At 57.6% G+C, this 18,902-nt stretch overlaps 1 protein-coding gene across 2 annotated transcripts in view; it reads right to left on the bottom strand.

The window, feature by feature from the left end:
- Nucleotides 1-18,902, bottom strand: part of RPTOR (regulatory associated protein of MTOR complex 1) — a 75,827-nt gene that overhangs the window by 55,449 nt on the left and 1,476 nt on the right. The gene's annotated exons all lie outside the window — the stretch shown is intronic.

Below are 18,902 nucleotides of genomic sequence, written 5' to 3'. Positions count from 1 at the left end.
GAGGAGAGAAAGCTCATGGCGAAACATCGCTGACCACTGACCGCTGACCGCTGACCGTCACATTCAGGAAGCACCGGGCCCTGAGCACGCTCAGTCTGCAGTACCCAAAGCAGCCTCTGGGCCGCGGCCTGGGATTTAGAACTGGTGCTGGGGACGCCTGTCCTCCAGGTGGCAGGTCTGGAGAGGAGGCGGTTCAGGGGTCCCCACAGGAGGGCCAGATGTGGCCTCAGAGCCGGCAGCAGGCCCAGACGCACGCAGCAGCTGGAGACCAGCAGGCCACGGGCGCCGCAGCTGCCAGCAGCCCTCTCGGCCACCCACCGGAGGAGAACGCAGGCCCAGCAGCCTCATCCTAACAAAATGGTGTCAGCTCCCCCCACAGCCCAATTATTCCGAGCGATTCTAATGAGAAACTGCCCGAGGCCGAGGCCGGGCCAAAGGTGGCAAGCGTTACAAACATGAAATAACAAAGAGCAGCATTTCCATTCATCTCACAGTCCTGCTGGTAAAGGTGTCCGCAGGCACCAGTCTCCTCTGAGCATTATCGCCGCCTAAACCACGTCTATCTATCATCAAACCCACGGCCTAGCATCTCACAGGATGCGGACAGCACACATCCCGCCAGCCACCCCCAGGCCTCCCACACATCCCGCCAGCGCCCCCAGGCCTCCCACACATCCCGCCAGCGCCCCCAGGCCTCCCACACATCCCGCCAGCATCCCCCAGCCTCCCAGACATCCCGCCAGCGCCCCCAGCCTCCTCAGTGGGGCCATGCAGGCCGGCGAGGGGTGCGCAGCCTGCCCGCATGGCGCACCTTCCCTGCCGCCAGTCTGGCAACTGGTGCTGCTCCTATTTTTCCTTTAGCGCCCTGTCTGCTCTGACCGCCCCACGAGCGGCCCGCATTTCATCACCACCGGGCGCCGCACCGGGACGGAGCGAGGCCTCATCTGAAAACGCAGGTCTGCACACTTGATGGGTTTTTTCTGCCAAGACAACCAAGCACAGGAATCCAACATCCCTGAAGGAGCCATAAAAAATCACTAATAAGTCCAGCAAAACTTATTATTTAAAAGAAAAGGAAGGGAAGCAAACTAGATTTAGTGCTGTGGCAAAAAAAAAAAAAAAAAAAAAAAAAAAATCCCTTCTTGATGCAGTAATTTTAAAGAAAAATCCAATCTGGGCCTCATAAACACATTTAGATTGGTTTTTTCTTCTTCTTCAAAAACAAAACCAATTTCAAAAATGACATCCGTCAGGAACCATTTCAATCACAACTCAAGGCAGGAGCTGCACCAGGGGCGGCAGGCCCCTCCTCGGGCCTCCGCTCTGTGCCCTGCGGCCCCGGAGGCCAGGCCTCCAGACCAGCGCCCGGCTGGCGGGCACCTGCTCTTGGGTGGCCTCCTGGACTGCGCCTCGTCACCTCTGAAGCCGGGCACTGGGCCCTGCGGGTGCAGAGGAGGCGCTGGGTGGACGAGGGGGAGAGGGACTGTCTCCAGACCAGGGTCGAGGCCCCCCCAACAGTAACTCAGGGCCTCTGCAAAGACCCGAGGAAGTGGCTCTCCTAAGCCCTGCGGCAGGAAGCCCAGCGCCCGGTGCGGGAGGACATGAGATGGACCTCGCAACACGCCACCCGACCCTGGCACCGACCCTGGCACCGAGCCGATCAGCTTCCCGAGCAGCCAGCCAGCTGCCTCCCGCTGCTCCCGGAGGGTTCGTACAAAGTGCAACTGCAGGTGAAGCAGCACAAGCGGCAGCGCCCCTGACAGGACTGCGCACTCACTTCACGCCTCCCCCCAACGCCACGGGCACCAGAGGCTCCCGGGTTTGGGGACGCCTGAAGGAATAAGTTCCCTCCAGGGAGGGAGATGCTCCCAGAAGTGCTCGGATCAGGAGAGCGCTCAGGCCACCAGCCGTGGGCAGCACCACGGCCAGCTCCCGAGGCGCGGGGTGGGGGGGGCCTCCTCTCCTCCGGCCTCTGCAGGAGCAGCCCCTCCCCAGGGCACCTGCGTGGGTGACTGCTGCTCCTCACCGACCCCCAAGGCAAGCAGCCCCCACAGTGTACGGTCAGCGCGCAGCACGGGTCCTCCTGAGCCCATGTCCGGGGGGAGGCCGCCTTCCGGGTCTCTGCCCTGACCACCAGCGTGGTCTCCCAGCCCCGGTCCACGGGGACACACAAATGCCACACGTGGAGAAGCCTGCTCTGCCACTGAGCTCGCCTGCCAAGCTCGGGACGTAACAGGACCTCACCATGAGGCCTGAAAAGGATGCGGCCGACCCCCGACACCCCCAGGCTGGGCCCACCCCCGACACCCCCAGGCCCGGGGTCAGAGGCCTCTGAGGGTTCTCCGGGAGGACACAGCACCAGAACAGCTTGGCCCAGAAACCCCGTTCATCCCTCCCCTCGCTGACTCCCTCAGAAAGCAATTAAAACACGTTTCGCTAGGCTCCCCGCCCATCCCTCGTATTGAAGGAGCTGCCGCAGCTCTGATTTCTTCTCCCTCAGTGACTCCCTGTGTGTCCGCACTTCACGCCCCCAACCCTGTCACAGGCGCCGCCAGCTGACCCCCGGCTCCCGCGCTCTGGCCGGCCCTTCCTACCCGCTCCACCTCCCCCACCTGCCCGCTCAGTCGTCTTCAGGAAACAGCTGCCCCTGCCTCTCCCAGAGGAGGCCCCACCTGGTCCCCCAGCAGCCCGGGGCGTCCCCTCCATGTGACCCAGCCCTTCCCCCGGCCCTGGGGACGCTGCAAACGCCCTGCCCGCCTCTGGGCATCCGTGTCCATGTTCCCTGCACCTGGAACCCCCTTCGCTCAGCTTCTTCAGGCCCCAGGGGTGCCCGCCCCCCTCCGCAGCAGCCTGAGGTTTCTGCTTCACTGCTGAGTGGTCAGTCCTGGTGTGGGTTCCAGAGAACAAATCGATGCCTCCCCTGCGGCAAAGCCCTCAACGTCAGTCAGCAGGAGGCAGACGACCCGGGACCAGCCGGCCTCTCAGGAGTGCGGGACGCAGCCCTGGGCCAGCCGCCCTGGGCCCGAGGACGGACTCTCCCTGCCCTGTGTCCACTCAGGGGAGCTGTGCAGGGCGGGCAAGCGGGCGGTCACAACACGCTTCAGACACCTAAAGGGGCAGCTGCTTGCCCAAACCTTGGTGCTGTTTTCTCTTTTTAATTCTTTCTCAAAAAGGGGACTTCGGGGCAGAATCCTGGCCACACACCTGAATCCTGACGTGGCTGCCACCTCTGGGAGCACCGGGGCAGGAAGGAGGCACCAGCCTGTCCCATGGCCCTCAGTCTAGCAAAGCCTGCGAGTGGTCTCGGGCTCCATCGCGGAGAAAAATGGCACCGCAGTCAGCAGGCGTCGGGCAGGAGTTGACGTATGGCTTCCCTGCTGAACCACACAACGCCCTCCATCTGCCGCGTGATGTATGCAGGAACGCCAGCCCGGGCCGGCCGAGGACAGGGAACGCGTCAGGACAATATTTAGTGCCTGTCGGGACGCAGCAGACTGCGCATATGCGTGCGGCTAAGAGCAGGCAGATTTGCAATGAGCGTTTTTCATGCCGACGGCAATGTGCTAGCCTCTCGTCACTGAAGTGTTTGCTTAACAGGCATCCGATACTTAAACCCAATCTGCAAGTCACGTCCCGACTCGGGGTGAGCACACAGCACAGCAGACGGATGGTGCATTACGGACTGGACTCCTGGAGCCCACATCATCCCATTAGCCAATGTCACCCCAATAAATCCAATCAAAATAAGCAATGAAGTGAATGGAAGCACCCTCATAAGTAAATAAAATAAAAGCCACATCCTGATGAAGTGAATCTCCGGGGTCCCCTTCACAACTAGGAATACAACGGTAAGTGAACAGCCCTAAATACAATCTCTTTGGCCCTGGGCCGGTGTGGCTCAGTTGGCTGGGCACCGTCCCACACACCAGGTCGCTGGTTCGATTCCCGGTCAGAGGCACATGCCTGGGTTTCGGGCTCCATCCCCAGTGGAAGCTATGATTCTCTCTCACATCAATGTTCCTCTCTCCCTCTCCCTTCCTCCCTCTCTAACAATAAACTATTCTTTACACACACACACACACACGCACACACATACACACACGCACGCGCGCACACGTACGCACACACATACGCGCACGCACGCACACGCACGCACACACACACGCATGCACACACACACACACATACACACGGATTCCCTTTGCAAACACCTGTCCTCCAGCTGCATGATGTTTGAGGCGCACAGACCCGGTGTAATAGTGAGGACCCGTGAGGTCGGTGGCAGCCCCTGGCGTGTGGGCAGGGCCGGCCCAGGATGCACAGCTCCCTGCGCCTCAGAATCCTAGGACAGACAGACCGAGTCCGGAACAAGACGGCACCTTCCACACCCAGCACATCCTCCCCAGCCCAGGGCCCAGTCCCTCGCCAGCCAGCCCGGCCCGCCCCACTTTCGCTTCCGGTGGCTCCTCCCAGCAAATCCCCTCCCCTCCCCTCCCCTCCCCTCCCCTCCCCTCCCCTCCCCTCCCCTCGACAAGTGAGAGGAGGGGCGTGAGGAGGGGCGAGGCCCAAGCCGCAGGCGCGCAGGCAGCTTCTGCTCCTCCCCAGCTGAAAGGGTACCAATACCCTGCCTTGCTCTAAGGGTTTGAACTCGGGCAGCATCGTTTTTCTCTCACTTTTATTTTTCTAATCCTCACCTGATGACATTTTTCTATTGATTTTAGGGAGGGTGGAAGAGAGAGGGAGAGACAGAGAGGAACATCGATGTGACAGAAACACATCGATTGGTAGCCTCCTGCAGGAGCCCTGACCAGGGCCCGGGCTGGGGAGGAGCCTGCAACCAAGGAACGTGCCCCTGGCCAGAATCAGCCCGGTCCGCAGCCCGGCGCTGTCCACTGAGCCACACCGGCCGGGGCCCGGGCAGGATCTTGCCAGTGATGTCCCAACACATCTGAGATCATTTATTTTCACCAAATTTCCTGACTCGCCAGCTACCAGAGACTTGATTTCACTACGAGTTCAGAACAGTTCCCATTTCCCCAGGAGAACAAGTGTTTCTGGAAAATATGAGGCCATGAGCACCCGGCGGGAAGAGAAGTGAGAGGCTCTGCAGGCACTGCCCTCGGGAGAGGGGCAACCACAAGGCAATGGAGGGGAGGCTCAGACTGGGACGTGCAGCAGTGACAGGACGTAAGTCACTCTCCCAGGGGCTTCTCTCCGGGAGGGTCACAGGCCTCGCAGGGCCTCGCGGGGGCAGGAGACCCCACGGCGCTTCCCCCGAGAATCCCCTCCTCTCGAAAGGCTGAGATTTGGAGTCACCGTCAGGTTGAAATGTTTACGTCTTCACAGTTCTCGTTCCCAGGAGCTCTGACCCTCACAGCTCACAGACACCCAGCCCTCCCTCCTCCGAGCCCAGCGAGCGTTTCTCTCTAGTTCCCAGTAAAACCTACGCAGCAGAGAATGAACTCACAGAGCAGTCCAGGCTGCCGACTGGGTCTCCTGTGCCACTCGGACCGACGCCACACGCGGGCAAAGGCGCCACCTACCCGCACAGACCGCGGCCTCCAGGCCCCGCGCGGCCGGAACCATCTCTCGCAGAGACCCGTACGCGGACCCTGGTGCCAGCGATGGGTACACACTGCCGACGTGAGGGCCTCATCCAACCAGTGAGGCCTGAGTAGACTAAAGAGGGTCTTCCTCGGGCAGCACTGGGCTCTGCAGCGGACAGCCTCTGAGGCCCCTGTTCCCTGCAGGCCCCCTGGCAGGTGTGGGACTTGTCAGCCTCCGGAACCGCATGAGCCTGTGCACAGCCTGACCTACCGGTTCCGTTTCTCTGAGTGCAGGTGAGTCCACACAGTCCAATTTTCAAGGACAGGAAGTGCCTTCCTGGGACGCGCCGGCATGGCCGCTAGACCATCGATCCTGGGAGGCAGGTAGCAACGCCCCTTTTCACAGGAAACCATGTTCGGTCACTAACGATCCCCTCACTCTGAGCCACAAAGCACCGGAGTCCAGGGCCGCCTGCTGTCCCCTTCCCACCCCTGAAGCACCCCCTGGCCACACAGAAACGCTCACCTCCCGGCGAGGGCCAGGCAACCACCCCTGGAGGGTTCCACCAGGATGGCACGACAGGCTGCTGGTCCCTGCGAGGGGCGAGTCCGCTGTGCTGGGCCCTGGGGCTGGAGGGGAGCCTGCCAAGTTCCTGCAAGCCCTCCCTTCCCCACCCGTTCCCTGCTCTTCCCCACTCGCCCTGAGGGGCCTCTGCCCCTGGCCATCTGGTGTTGGGTCTGGTCTGTGAAGGCCTCTCCAAACAGAACAGCCAGGAGGAAATAAGATGCCTCAGGCACGCCTGGGCCTGGGGGGTGGGGCGGGACGACAAGGCGTCAAACACTGAGCTCCCCTGCCTAGGGCTCCGCCGGGAACTGCTAAGCGTTCACCTGAACTCCTGCAACTGCGGAGAAAACAGGAATATGAAAGGAGGGCAGGGAGCCAGGGCAGGATGGTCAGCGCACCCTGTTCTGCTGACCACCTTCCACCAGCATGCCATCCTTCAAGACCATGTGCCACCCATCCGTCACCTGCACGAGTACCTGCCCCTCCCGATGCGTCAGCACGCCCTCCGCCTCCCTATCCCGGGTGCGGACAAGAGTGAGCAGAACAGAGTCCACGCCGAGTCCGCGAGGCTCGGCTACAGGCAGCCTCCGAGCCCGTGGGCGCCTCAGGGCCCGGCTGCTGCCGTCTTCCTCGCGTGTGTGAAGGGCCCAACATTCAGTAGGGACGGCGCACCTGGTTCATGAAGGCCTTCTCCTGGAAAAGGGGAGTCACACAGGACACGCCGCCTGCTCTTAGGGGAGCCGCGCCCACTGAGGAATCGATTCTTTTTCAAACACAAAAATCAACTGCTTTACCTGCCGGCTGCCTTTCTAACTACGGAAGCAACCAGCCAACCACCCGGCGGATCTGGGTCCTCCTCCTGGCACGGCCTCGGGATGCAAGCCTCGAATGGAAAGAGCTAACCACCTAAGAACGTGCACGCGAAGCCGCAGCATGGCTGGTCGGGGGCGGAGGGGGACACCAAACTACGAGGATGATGACTGCAGACGTCTCTGAAATCGCCTCACTGTCGCTCTGAGTTTAAAAGAGCAGCGGGGGCAAGCCCAGTGGGCTCATGGGGGCAGGGGCCTGTGGCTCTGGCTCCCACCCCTCCAGAGAGAAAGCGCTGGGTCCTGCTCCCCCCTCTGTGGGGACCGTGAGCTTCGGGACAGGGACGCCATCCCCCCCCCCCCCCCCCCCGCTCGGCACTCACTTCTGACCCGTGTTTCCTTGGAAGCGGTTTTACCATAAACGTGGTGACAAAGGAAAGCGCGGAGCCGCCGTCCTCTGTCCTCTGTGAGCTGTGCCCCACGCTGTCCTCTGGACGCACACAGGCAGCACCAGGCCCATGTCCTCCTCAGTCACCTTGTGAGCATTTCCCGACTTTAACAGTAAATCAAAATCTGGTTTTTAACTCGGGAAAGTTATTTTCACCCTTCAACTAATCTTCCCAGGCACTGGTTACAGTAAAATCAATGGTGTGTAAATGTCAAGTATTTTAAAGAAAAATCTTAGTAATCAAGACCTTAGGTCCTCATCTGTGCTTCAAAAGGAAAAACATCTCAGACGTGACTGACAGGGACCTGACATGATAGCCCGGCCAGTGTGGCTCAGTGGTTGAGCATCGCCCTCAACAGCGCCTGCAGGAGGCAGCAGATGGATGTTTCTCTCTCATCAGTGATGCTTCCATCCTTCTCCCCCTTCCCCATCCTCTCTGAAATACATTTTAAAAATATTGTTTTAAAAAAAGAATTGACATGATAGAGGTGTGTAAAAGTGCAGGCCAGCCCTAACCGGTTTGCCTCAGCGGGTAGAGCGTCGGCCTGCGGACTCAAGGGTCCCAGGTTCGATTCTGGTCAGGGGCATGTACCTTGGTTGTGGGCACATCCCCAGTAGGAGGTGTGCAGGAGGCAGCGGATCGATGTTTCTAACTCTCTATCCCTCTCCCTTCCTCTCTGTAAAAAAAAAATATCAATAAAATATATTTTTTAAAAAAAGTGCAGGCAACCCCGCCCCCCGCCTGGGCACCACGCCCCCAGCTGAGCGCCAGGCCCTGCCCCGCCCAGCCCTGCCCGCCTCCCGCTCCTGCGCAGCCTCTGCGGAGAGATGTGCACAACCTGAATGACACACGTTCTCGGAGTCCATGGTGAACGTGGGTCGGCTGGCACGCACCAGCCTGCGCTGAACAGACCACCTGCACGCAATCCCGCGAGGCGGACATCATGCCTGGCTCCCACATGCACACTGAGGCCATGAAGTGGACACGAGACGAGAAGCTGGCCTCCCCGGGCCACCCCCTCACTGAGGGGCCGAGCGAGGAGAGGGAGAAAGGGCACAAAACTACCCACACACAGGCCGCTACCGCCAGACAAGAACCCTCCACGGAAAACCACGTCGGCGAACACACGCTGCAAGCTTGAAAACCGAGGCCCAGAAACTTCTGGGCGGGCACCGGCCTTCCTCTTCGTTTCCTCGGCCGTCCACTCCCGCTGCAGCCGCCATCGGAAATTCGAGAATGAGCCCTTTCCCCGCAAACCCCCACGGGGCGCCTCGTCCCGAACCTGTGGGTCTAGCTAAGTGAGGGCCCCACCCCTGGAGAAAGGGGTGCCCACAGGACAGGCTGGGAGCAGAGCCTCCGCCCGAGGGGCAGGGCCTCCTGGCCCCGGCCTCCGCCTCCGCTGCCTCCCGTGCCCCTCGCCCAGCCGCCGCCTTCCTGGATCCCCCCTGACGAGTCCCCCATGATAGGGAGGGAGCCCCACGGAACCTGACTACCCAACAACAGGCGAACACAGCCCCCTGGGACGCATGAGGAGCCGTAAAAATTCGTCAGGAATATTTAACAATATAAAAAACTGCATATAAAAAGGTAAATACAAAAAAAATCAAACATAAACTGTATCAATCTCACACGGCAACAATGTAATCATATGTGCACTTGAAAATGGCAGGAAAGGGAACTCCAGAACCCACCCCAGCAGCCCGCAGTGTTATTTCACTGCTATTGCCATTCTCTTCGATTTTTCAAATCTTCTATAAAATGGCTTTCTTATGAGCATAAATTTTTTAAAAGGTAAAAGTAATAAAACTGCAAACCACAAGACGAAGGAGATTTATGTCCAGACACCGAGGCTCCCAATGCTGTGTGATTGGGGGGGACGGAGGGGGGCGCGGATCCAGGGCAGGGGCAGGACCGGCCTGAGGAGGCTGCGGTGGGTCGCAGGCCCGGAGGCGGCCACACACCTCCCGTGGCCACTCTCTGCTTTGCAGCTTGAAAAGGTGCGTGTGTGTCAACAGCCACATAACTCCTCACCCTATTACCTGGCGTCGCACAGGAACACAGTCTGTGGGGACACGTGAAGCCTGAATTAAGGAAAGACGGCGACACGGAGAAGGACGCCGTTCTTTAAAATCATGACTATTTATGTGCAAGTTAATGTGCTATGAATTCTGAGCTCATATTTTTTTAACGGCATTTTAGTTCACTAACTCAGTAAATATGGCCTTTCTGTGTTTTCAATTCAGCAGAAGTGCTCCTCGCTCTGTTACTGTTAGTGCCTAAGCGAGGTCTTCCCCGTCGCCGCGCGGGGCCATCCCTGCCCCGCGCTGACCGAGAAAAGCGACAGCCATGGCGGCTCGCGAAAGCCGCTGCACATGCCCTGAGCGGAAGCTGGAGGGAGAAGGACGGAAGCACGCTGCCCACATGGTGCTGTGCCCTGCCTGCCGCCCTCACTGCGGAATCCTGACGCTCAGTGTGACCAGCTTACTTCAACCCCCCCCGCCCCCCAACCAGCTCCCTCTCTACCACGATTCTGACAGAAGCACCCGCACACGTGCAGAACTGGGCAGGTCGCCCCCTCCCCCGCGCCAGCCATCACCCCGGCCGAGCCCCACAGAAACCTGGAGTCGTCGGACGGCGTGGGCCGTGGGAGGAACGGCCGATGGAGACCGAGGCCGCAGAGCGCCGCACGGCCCGCGGGAGGCGGGGCCTCGCAGAGCTGCAGGGGCGACAGGCTGGAGCTCCGGGCCCGGGAAGCACCTCCGACCAGGACGGAGCCAAGGTCTCGTCAGAGGAGCACGGGGAGCCCGGCACCGCAGGCCTCCGGGAGGAGCCTCACGTCTCCGTCACGCGAGACGGACCCACGGAGGTTGGAGCTCCCAGGGACAGGCGAGCGGAGTGAGAAGCACGTGGGACCTAGAGCACAGACAGGAGGACACAGGGACAGCGAGTGCGGGTGATGCCGGCCCGCAATAACATGCACGGCGAGCCCTGGCTGGTGTGGCTCCGTGGATAGAGCGTCGGCCTGCGGACCAAAGGGTCCCTAGTTCGATTCCAATCAGGGCACAGGCCCAGGCTGCGGGCTAGATCCCCAGTAGGGGGCGTGCAGGAGGCAGCCGATCCACGATTCGCTCTCATCATTGCCGTTTCCATCTCTCTCTCCCTCTCTCCTCCTCTCTGACACCAGTAAAGATATATTTTAAATAAATAAATAAGACGCGCGGTGACACGGACACACGGAGCACAGGCTGCAGGGCCGGCCGGCTCTGAGCCGCCAGGAAAGGGCCCAGGGCGAGACGAACTTGACCCGCTTCCTCGTCTCCCGCCGTTTCTAGGGAATGACGGCAACGAGAGGGGACCAGTGTGTCCCGGTAGAAACAGGGAAGGAAGACAGTAATAAGTATTCCCGACTCACAAAAAGCATAAGAAAAGAAAAAGCACAGGCACAGAAAACACAAAATAAGACGCAGATTTCAGCCCAAATAAATGTAAACACACTAAATGCTCCAGTTAAGAGACAAAAATTGTCAGACTAGTTTTTTTTCACTCGTCTACAAGCTGTTTACAAGAAACATATGAAGAGCAGAAGGACACAGAAAGGTTTGTAAAGGACAGACACATAAGCAGTGCACCTGCCACCCGGGAGGACACGGAGCCACGCTGCTGAGGCAACAGACAGTGACCTCGTCACAGTACGGACTCCATTCACCAGGAGGACGCACGCCCTCACACGTGCAGGACGCACGCCCCCACACGTGCAGGACGCACGCCCCCACACGTGCACGAGGCACGCCCCCACACGTGCACGACGCACGCCCCCACACGTGCACGAGGCACGCCCTCACACGTGCACGACGCACGCCCTCACGTGCACGACGCACGCCCCCACACGTGCACGACGCACGCCCCCACACGTGCACGACGCACGCCCCCACACGTGCACGAGGCACGCCCTCACGTGCACGACGCACGCCCCCACACGTGCACGACGCACGCCCCCACACGTGCACAAGGCACGCCCTCACGTGCACGACGCACGCCCCCACACGTGCACGACGCACGCCCCCTCACGTGCACGACGCACGCCCTCACACGTGCACGACGCACGCCCCCACACGTGCACGACGCACGCCCCCCACACGTGCACGAGGCACGCCCTCACGTGCACGACGCACGCCCTCACACGTGCACGAGGCACGCCCTCACGTGCACGACGCACGCCCCCACACGTGCACGAGGCACGCCTTCACACGTACACAACACAGGCCCTCACACGTGCACGGCGCACGCCCTCACACGTGCACGAGGCACGCCCCCACACGTGCACGACGCACGCCCTCAGACGTGCACGACCCAGCCTCAAAATGTAGACACGGCATGAGTGCAGCGCTGCAAGGAGAATTAGACCCGCACAGTCGTGTGAGAGTTATCAAAAGCCGTCAACCTACAGAATTTTATTAACCAATGTCACCCCAATAAATTCAGTCCTGGCCGGGTGGCTCAGTTGTTTGGAGCATCGTCCCGTACACCAAAGGCACCAGTTCGATTCCTGGTCAGGACACATACCTAGGGTGCAGGGTCAATTCCCAGTTGGTGTGTGCACAGGAGGCAACTGATCAATATTTCTCTCTCACGTCGATGTCTCTCGCTGTCCCTCTTCCCCTCTCTCTAAAAAACACACAATAAAAAATGTCCTTGGGTGAAGATTAAAAACAAAAGGAACTTCGCCAGATCAAATAAGACGGGAGAGACTTCTTTCATCAATATCTAAGTGGAGAGAGCGCTCAGACAATTCTTCCTGGGGCTCTAACGGTGACTGACACCCCGAGGATTCTGTGTGATCACCTGAACCCCGAAGGCAGCACCAGGCCCGGCACTGAGACCGCGGGACAAGGCGCCAGTTTAGATCTAACGCCGCCACAGGAAAGGGTTTTATGCTTAAATCCTCTGGCATGGTTAGCAAGCATTCAGCGTCAACCTCTGACCCACCCGGCTTTACAGACCCCAGTGAGATGCAAATATTCCATCGGGGAGAGAGGCCCCGCCCCTGGGGTCCAGCCAGGTCTTCCAGCCCTGCCTGTATGCCAATTCACGACACGATGGCATCTCACATGTCACTGCTACATTCCAGCTGGAAAGTGACGCTTGGGGGGAGCAGCTGCACGCAGTTTATTAATGCGAGGGGCGACCTCAGCGCCTCTAACCTGCTTCACACGGGTGCCTGGCCTCGCACCGTCAAGGGCTCCAAGTCCGTCTCCCCACGTGGCTCTCCACGTCACCCGTAGGGGGACCTCACTCGCCTAATGACACAGTGCGCCCTCCCGCCAAGACAACCAGAAAGCTATTAACCAATGTCACCCAACCATGACACAGGCGCTGCAGGAGCGTGATCCCGAGAGAAGCAGCATGTGGGGTGAGCCCTGGGCCCGCCGAGCTTCTGTGTGGAGAGGGGCCCCCACGCAGAGCAAGATGGGGTCACGAGCTAAGGAGGCGAGACCAGGGCAGGGAGGCCGCAGCTGGAAGAGAGGCGGAGCATGGAGGGGAGCGGAGGGGAGGAGCATGACAGCAACATAGAAAATACATGCGGCGAGCTCTAGCTGGTTTGCTCAGTGGATAGTGTCGGCCTGTGGACTGAAGGGTCCCGGGTTCAATTCTGGTCAAGGGCACACGCCTGGGTGGTGGGCCCAATCCCCAGTAGGGGGCGTGCAAGAGGCAGCCGATCAATGATTCCCTCCCCTCATCGATGTTTCTCTCTCTCTCTCTCCCTTCCTCTCTGAAGTCACTAAAAACATATTGGAAAAGGAAATACATGCGGCGAGGCTGATGTGGCTCCAGGTGAGTCCACAGGAGCAAACAGGGCCGGGCCCGGCCTGACCGCTCGGACGCAGCCGGGAAACCAGCCTTCAGAGAATGAAGCTAATCGGCCGGGCAGTGACTTCCTGCCCGGACACCGGACACCACTCGCCTGTTGAGATGACGACGACCACCAGACGTCACACTCCTGAGTCCAGCGTCCAGCCACGGCCAGCAGGTGAGTGACAGCAGGAGACTGTGGCCCACGAGCAGAGAAAACATCCACAGAAGCAGGACCCAAAAGGCAGTGGGGGCGGGAATAGCAGGAGCTTTAGGATGTTATAGCCCTGCCAGTGTGCCCTGTGGTTGGAGCGTTGCCTGCGCACTGAAGGGTCTCGGGTTCGAGTCTCAGTCAAGAGCACGTACCTGGGTTGCAGGTTTGATCCCAGCCCCAGTGCATGTGGGAAGCAACCAGTCGACGTGTCTCTCTCTCTCATTGATATTTTTCTCTCTCTCTTGCTCCTCCCCCCACTTCTGCTCTAAGGATCAATGGAAAAAATATCCTTCGGATTAAAAAGAAAAAAAAGACATTATGAATTTATTCAAGGATTTAAAGGAAAACATGAACAAAATAAGAGAAATATAAACTATAAAAAGACCATTTCTAGCCCTGGCCGGTTTGGCTCAGTGGATAAAGCGTCGACCTGCGGACTGAAGGGTCCAAGGTTGGATTCCGGTCAAGGGCACGTGCCTGGGTTGTGGGTTCGATCCCTGGTGTGGGCATGCAGAAGGCAGCTAATCAATGATTCTCTCTCATCATTGATGTTTCTGTCTCTCTTCCTCGCCCTTCCTCTCTGAAATCAATAAAAATATGTAAGCTCTGGCTGGTTTGGCTCGGTGGATGGAGCGTCGGCCTGCGGACTGAAGGGTCCCGGGTTCAATTCCGGTCAGGGGCACATGCCCGGGTTGCAGGCTCGATCCCCAGTGGGGAGTGTGCAGGGGGCGGCCGATCGGTGATTCTCTCTCATGATGTTTCTGACTCTCTCTCCCTCTTCCTTCCTCTCTGAAATCAATAAAAAATATATTTTAAAAAAATTTAACACATTAAGAAAAAAGACCATTTCTAGAGAATAAAAATATAGTATCTGAAGTGGAAAATACAATGGATGGGCTTAGCAACCTACTAAACACCGCAGAAGAACAAACAAGGGAACAGGAAGACGCTGCTACAGAACCATGGGAACGGAAACAGAAAGGCAGGAGGGGCCTGGGGGAGCGGCATCTAGAAGAAACGGAACTGCGGTTCTGCAAGACTGAAGGGGGCGGGGGGGGTGGGGGGGGGGACAGACGAAAACATGGCAGCACATTTTCCAAACTTTTGGTGGAAACCAATCCTCCAGATGCAAGAACTTCAACAGGCCGCTCTGCACACCCAGGAGCCGGCGGGGAGGCAGCAGGCCGCCATGGACTCTGACTCACTTTTAAGAGCGCCCTCTGGCCTCTAGCGCAGGATCGATGGCACAGCGAGTGCGGTGCCGGGAGGCCGGTCAGCACAGCTGGAGCCGCACAGAAGATGCGGCTGCCTGGGCGGGCTCAGCGGCGGAGACAAAGCGAGGAGGTTGGACAGATGGTCATGCTTTGGAGACAAAAGTGCCCGTTCTATGAACTTACAGGGCGACGAGGAAGGAGCTGAGGGCCAATTCTGGACTCAGCCTGAACGAGTGGTGGTGGTGGCGGTGGCGGTGTGCTGTGGGGGAAACTAAGGCGAAGCAGGTCAGCAGGCATCTGAGATGGAGTCCCGGGCGCAGGTCAGAACTGAGCATTAGGGACTGGCGGCTCGGGGGCATGCAGATGGCATTTAAAGCCATAAGCGAGACCCTCAGCGGTCACACAGCAAAGGGGCTGAGGAGGAGCAGTTAGAGACTCAGAGCAAGTGGAAAGCACTGAGGTCAGACAGGGTAAGGACTCAGGGCGACCTCAGATTTAACAGGAAAGAGGGCCCCAGGGGCGGCCTCGGCACCTGGGGGGAGGGCCTCGCTGGAGTAAACGGAGAAAGATGAAGGTCGGGAAAGGAGGGAGTGGAGAAGGCAAGATTACGGTGTGACCCCGTACGCCAAGTGCCACCATGTACCCTCACGGTCCTTGCATTAGTTTAATGTATCTACTCCAGCGGTTCTCAACCTGTGGGTCGCGACCCTTTGGGGGTCGAACGACCCTTTTACAGGGGTCACCTAAGACCATCGGGAAACACATATATAACTACATATTGTTTTTGTGATGAATCACTATGTTTTCATTATGTTCAATTTGTAACAATGAAATTGGGGGTCACCACAACATGAGGAACTGTACTAAAGGGTCGCGGCATTAGGAAGGTTGAGAACCACTGACCTACTCGCTTCCACCAGGGACTCAAAACCAGGCTCACAAAGAACCCGCCCGCCCGTCCCGTAGAAGCGGTTTGGGAAACGGCTCATCGCAGCCACACCTGCTGGGAGGCAGGTCACCGCCTCTGCCCCCGGCTTCCCATTCAGCCCACAGACGCGAGGACAGAGGTCACCTGAGGCCAGGGAGCCCCCGTGCCCACTTTCCGGCGGGAAATGAACGCTGATCCCTGTGAAGTGTCACAGTAAACCGCAACGGGGCGGTTGGTTTAGACACGTCTGTTTTCGCCATGGGTCTACGAATGGTGCCCTTTGAACTGTAATCCACCACGTAAGTCTTGTTATTTGAAAATTACAAGCCACACATGCTATTGATGCATATGTATCCTCATAACAGAATTAACCAAACAACAGAGTAATTTGATAACAGCATTGAACTAGCAGCAACTTAGTCATGAGCACGCAACAGTGGCCGCATTGGAAAAGCAGGACTGATTCACAACAAAGGCCGCGGGGGCAGCGAGAGGGGCACGTGCAGGGGGTGGAGGGTGGGGTGGGAGCGGGGGGGTAGCTCTGTAAGAGAGCGCCGTGCTGAGGGCAGAACACTCTTTGGAGTGGCCAGTCCCCTTCAGGGATCCTTAGCCACGTCAATAAATAGGACATCAGGAAGCAGCCACTAAATACGGACAAAATACGAGTGCAGGCGTTGCACACTGATCCCAGGACGAAGCCAAGACCGCCCGCACTCAGGGCAGACAAGGGCCCATGGGAAGTCGTGTGGAGGCCAGCGATCTCCAGCCTGTTCATCTCATGGCACCTGAACTGATTACCAAGATTCCGCGCCACACCGAAAAATATACTTCTTGCCGATCTGATAAAAAATTAGGTACAATTTTTATCCATTTACAACGGACAGCTATTGTATTGGCTGTTGCCAAATTTTTTAGTTGGACAATCTAAGGCAAACAGGGTCAGTGCACCCCAGCCAGTTTGCTCAGTGGTTATCGAGTATGGGTCCACGGACTGAAGGGTCATGGGTTCAATTCTGGTCAAGGGCACATACCTTGGTTGCAGGCTCGACTGCTGGTCATGGCTGGGGCGCATGCGGGAGGCAACCAATTGATGTGTCTCTCTCACATCGATGATTCTCTCTGTCTCTCCTCCGCCCTTCCCACTCTCTCTAAAAACCAATGGGAAAAATGTCCTCTGGTGAGGATTAACGAAAAGAAGAAAAAAAGAAAGGAAGGGAGGGAGGGAGGAAAGTTGGTTAGTGCCCCTGACTGCCAGTAAATAGTCAGGTTCTGCATGTTTTAATGATTCTTGCAGCACCCCCTAACCCACTGGCAGCACCCCTAACCCACTGGGCACCCCTAACCCGCCGGCGGCACTCCCTAACCCGCTGGCATAACCCCCTAACCCAGTGGGCACCCTAACCCGCTGGCGGCACCCCTAACCTGCTGGCGGGACCCCTAACCCACTGGGCACCCTAACCCGCCGGCGGCACTCCCTAACCCACTGGCGGCACCCCTAACCCGCCGGCGGCACCCCTAACCCGCTGGTGTCGGTGCGAGCACAGGACAACTAGACCACGCCTGCCGCTCTGTGACGAGGCTGCCCCGGGCGCTGCGGCGGCCCCTGGGGCGCAGGAAGGCAGAGAGAGCTGCCGGCGGAGAGGTGGCCCCCTCTCCAGCACAGCCCCAAACGGACTGCTCGTGTTCTGTAACCTGAATCAGTGCCAACATTTCGGAAACGGAAGATTTCACATTTTTTAAAAAAAAAGGCTTTCTGGTTTCTCCAAGAAAAATAAAAGAGAGAGAAAGGGAAGGAGACCGGGCCGGGCCCAGCTACCCCTCAGCAGCCGCTCCCCCTCCAGAGAGCCAGCCCCAGGGCGCCGAGGTCCCCTCAGGGTGCGACCGGAGTGATGGTACCAGAACTGCTCAGGGGACAAGTTTTCGCAAACGTAACTGAAACCCTTAGCTGCTGTTTTCTTCTTCATTAACGATTTGCCAAGATTTGCCAAGAGACAGCGAAGTCCTCCCGCTCTCTTAGCGAGACTCAGAGCTTCCTTTCTCCTATCACCCTACGAGCCCTTCTCGTGGGTTATGTGGATGGGTCACAAATTAATGCTTTATTTCAAAGGTCAGAAAATATACCCATCAATCCCCTCTGCACAGTTGGAGCATGTGTTTAGGGAGCAGAGGAAACCACACTTCAACAGAGAAAAAGATGCGAAGGAAGGAAGGAAGGAAGGAAGGAAGGAAGGAAGGAAGGAAGGAAGGAAGAAAGGAAGAAAGGAAGGAAGAAAGAAAGAAAATGACTAGACAGTAACTTTAAAATAAATGTGTCTTCACATATGCCGAGCAGCCACCACAGCTCTGAACGATGTAATTCATACTGAATACCGGCTTTATGCGGTCTTTTCCCATGACCACCTCTTCTACTTCTTAAATTACTTTTGGATGAAACAAATGTTCCTAACTCTTTAACCCGCTGGACGCCATAAGCATCTGTAGACGCAGCGGCAGGCCTTCCCCACACACCACGCGCGTCTATTAAAAAAAAAGTTTTCCTTTAAAATCATTTTTCATGAGAATTTTCAGCTGAAAATATTCAAGAACACCCAAACTGTAATACCTTTATTTTTATAATATTCATTGCAAATTGATTTTTTTAAATTAAATTCAAAATATCGCGGCGTGTGGGGATGGTTTCCGTTTTGGACACGTGGCAGTTAGCTGGTTAAAACTAAGCCAAGTCAACAACAGCAGCATCGTGGCTAACTAGAATCGCCGCAACAGTGACCTCACCTATGCCTGACGTTGCAATACCCAAATCAATAATCTTCTACAACAGTGGTTCTCAACCTTCTGGCCCTTTAAACACAGTTCTTCATGTGGTGACCCAACCATAAAACTATTTTCGTTGCTCCTTCATAACTGTCATGTTGCCGCTGTTACGAATCGTCATGTAAATATCTGATATGCAGGATGGTCTTAGGTGACCCCTGTGAAAGGGTCGTTCGACTGCCAAAGGGGTCGCGACCCACAGGTTGAGAACCGCTGCTCTATAAGCATAGTCATAAGCCCAGAGCAATCACACTGAGTTATGACAACAGCGACCCCTCTTATACCACCGAAACGTCTTGAAGGAGAAAATAAATCACAAAAAGACGAGTGCCAAGCGTGCACCGTGACACAGCCCCACCCCTTTGCTCTGGGGACCGGGGAGCAGACGGCGGTTGACTATGGCCAGAGTCAACGAAATTGGCTGTTTTCTTTCCTACCAGCGGCTTGGGAGTCGCTGTCCACACCCCAACATCCTGGGGACCCAAGTTCCAACCCCTCATACCCTAGCGCCGC

This window comes from Myotis yumanensis, unplaced genomic scaffold (assembly GCF_028538775.1).
Source record: "Myotis yumanensis isolate MYYU_CA2020_CCGP unplaced genomic scaffold, mMyoYum1.0.hap1 SCAF_16, whole genome shotgun sequence".
Classification (NCBI taxonomy): domain Eukaryota; kingdom Metazoa; phylum Chordata; class Mammalia; order Chiroptera; family Vespertilionidae; genus Myotis; species Myotis yumanensis.
The sequence above is the reverse complement of the archived record's forward strand: the minus strand, read 5'-3'. Positions and strand labels throughout refer to the sequence as shown.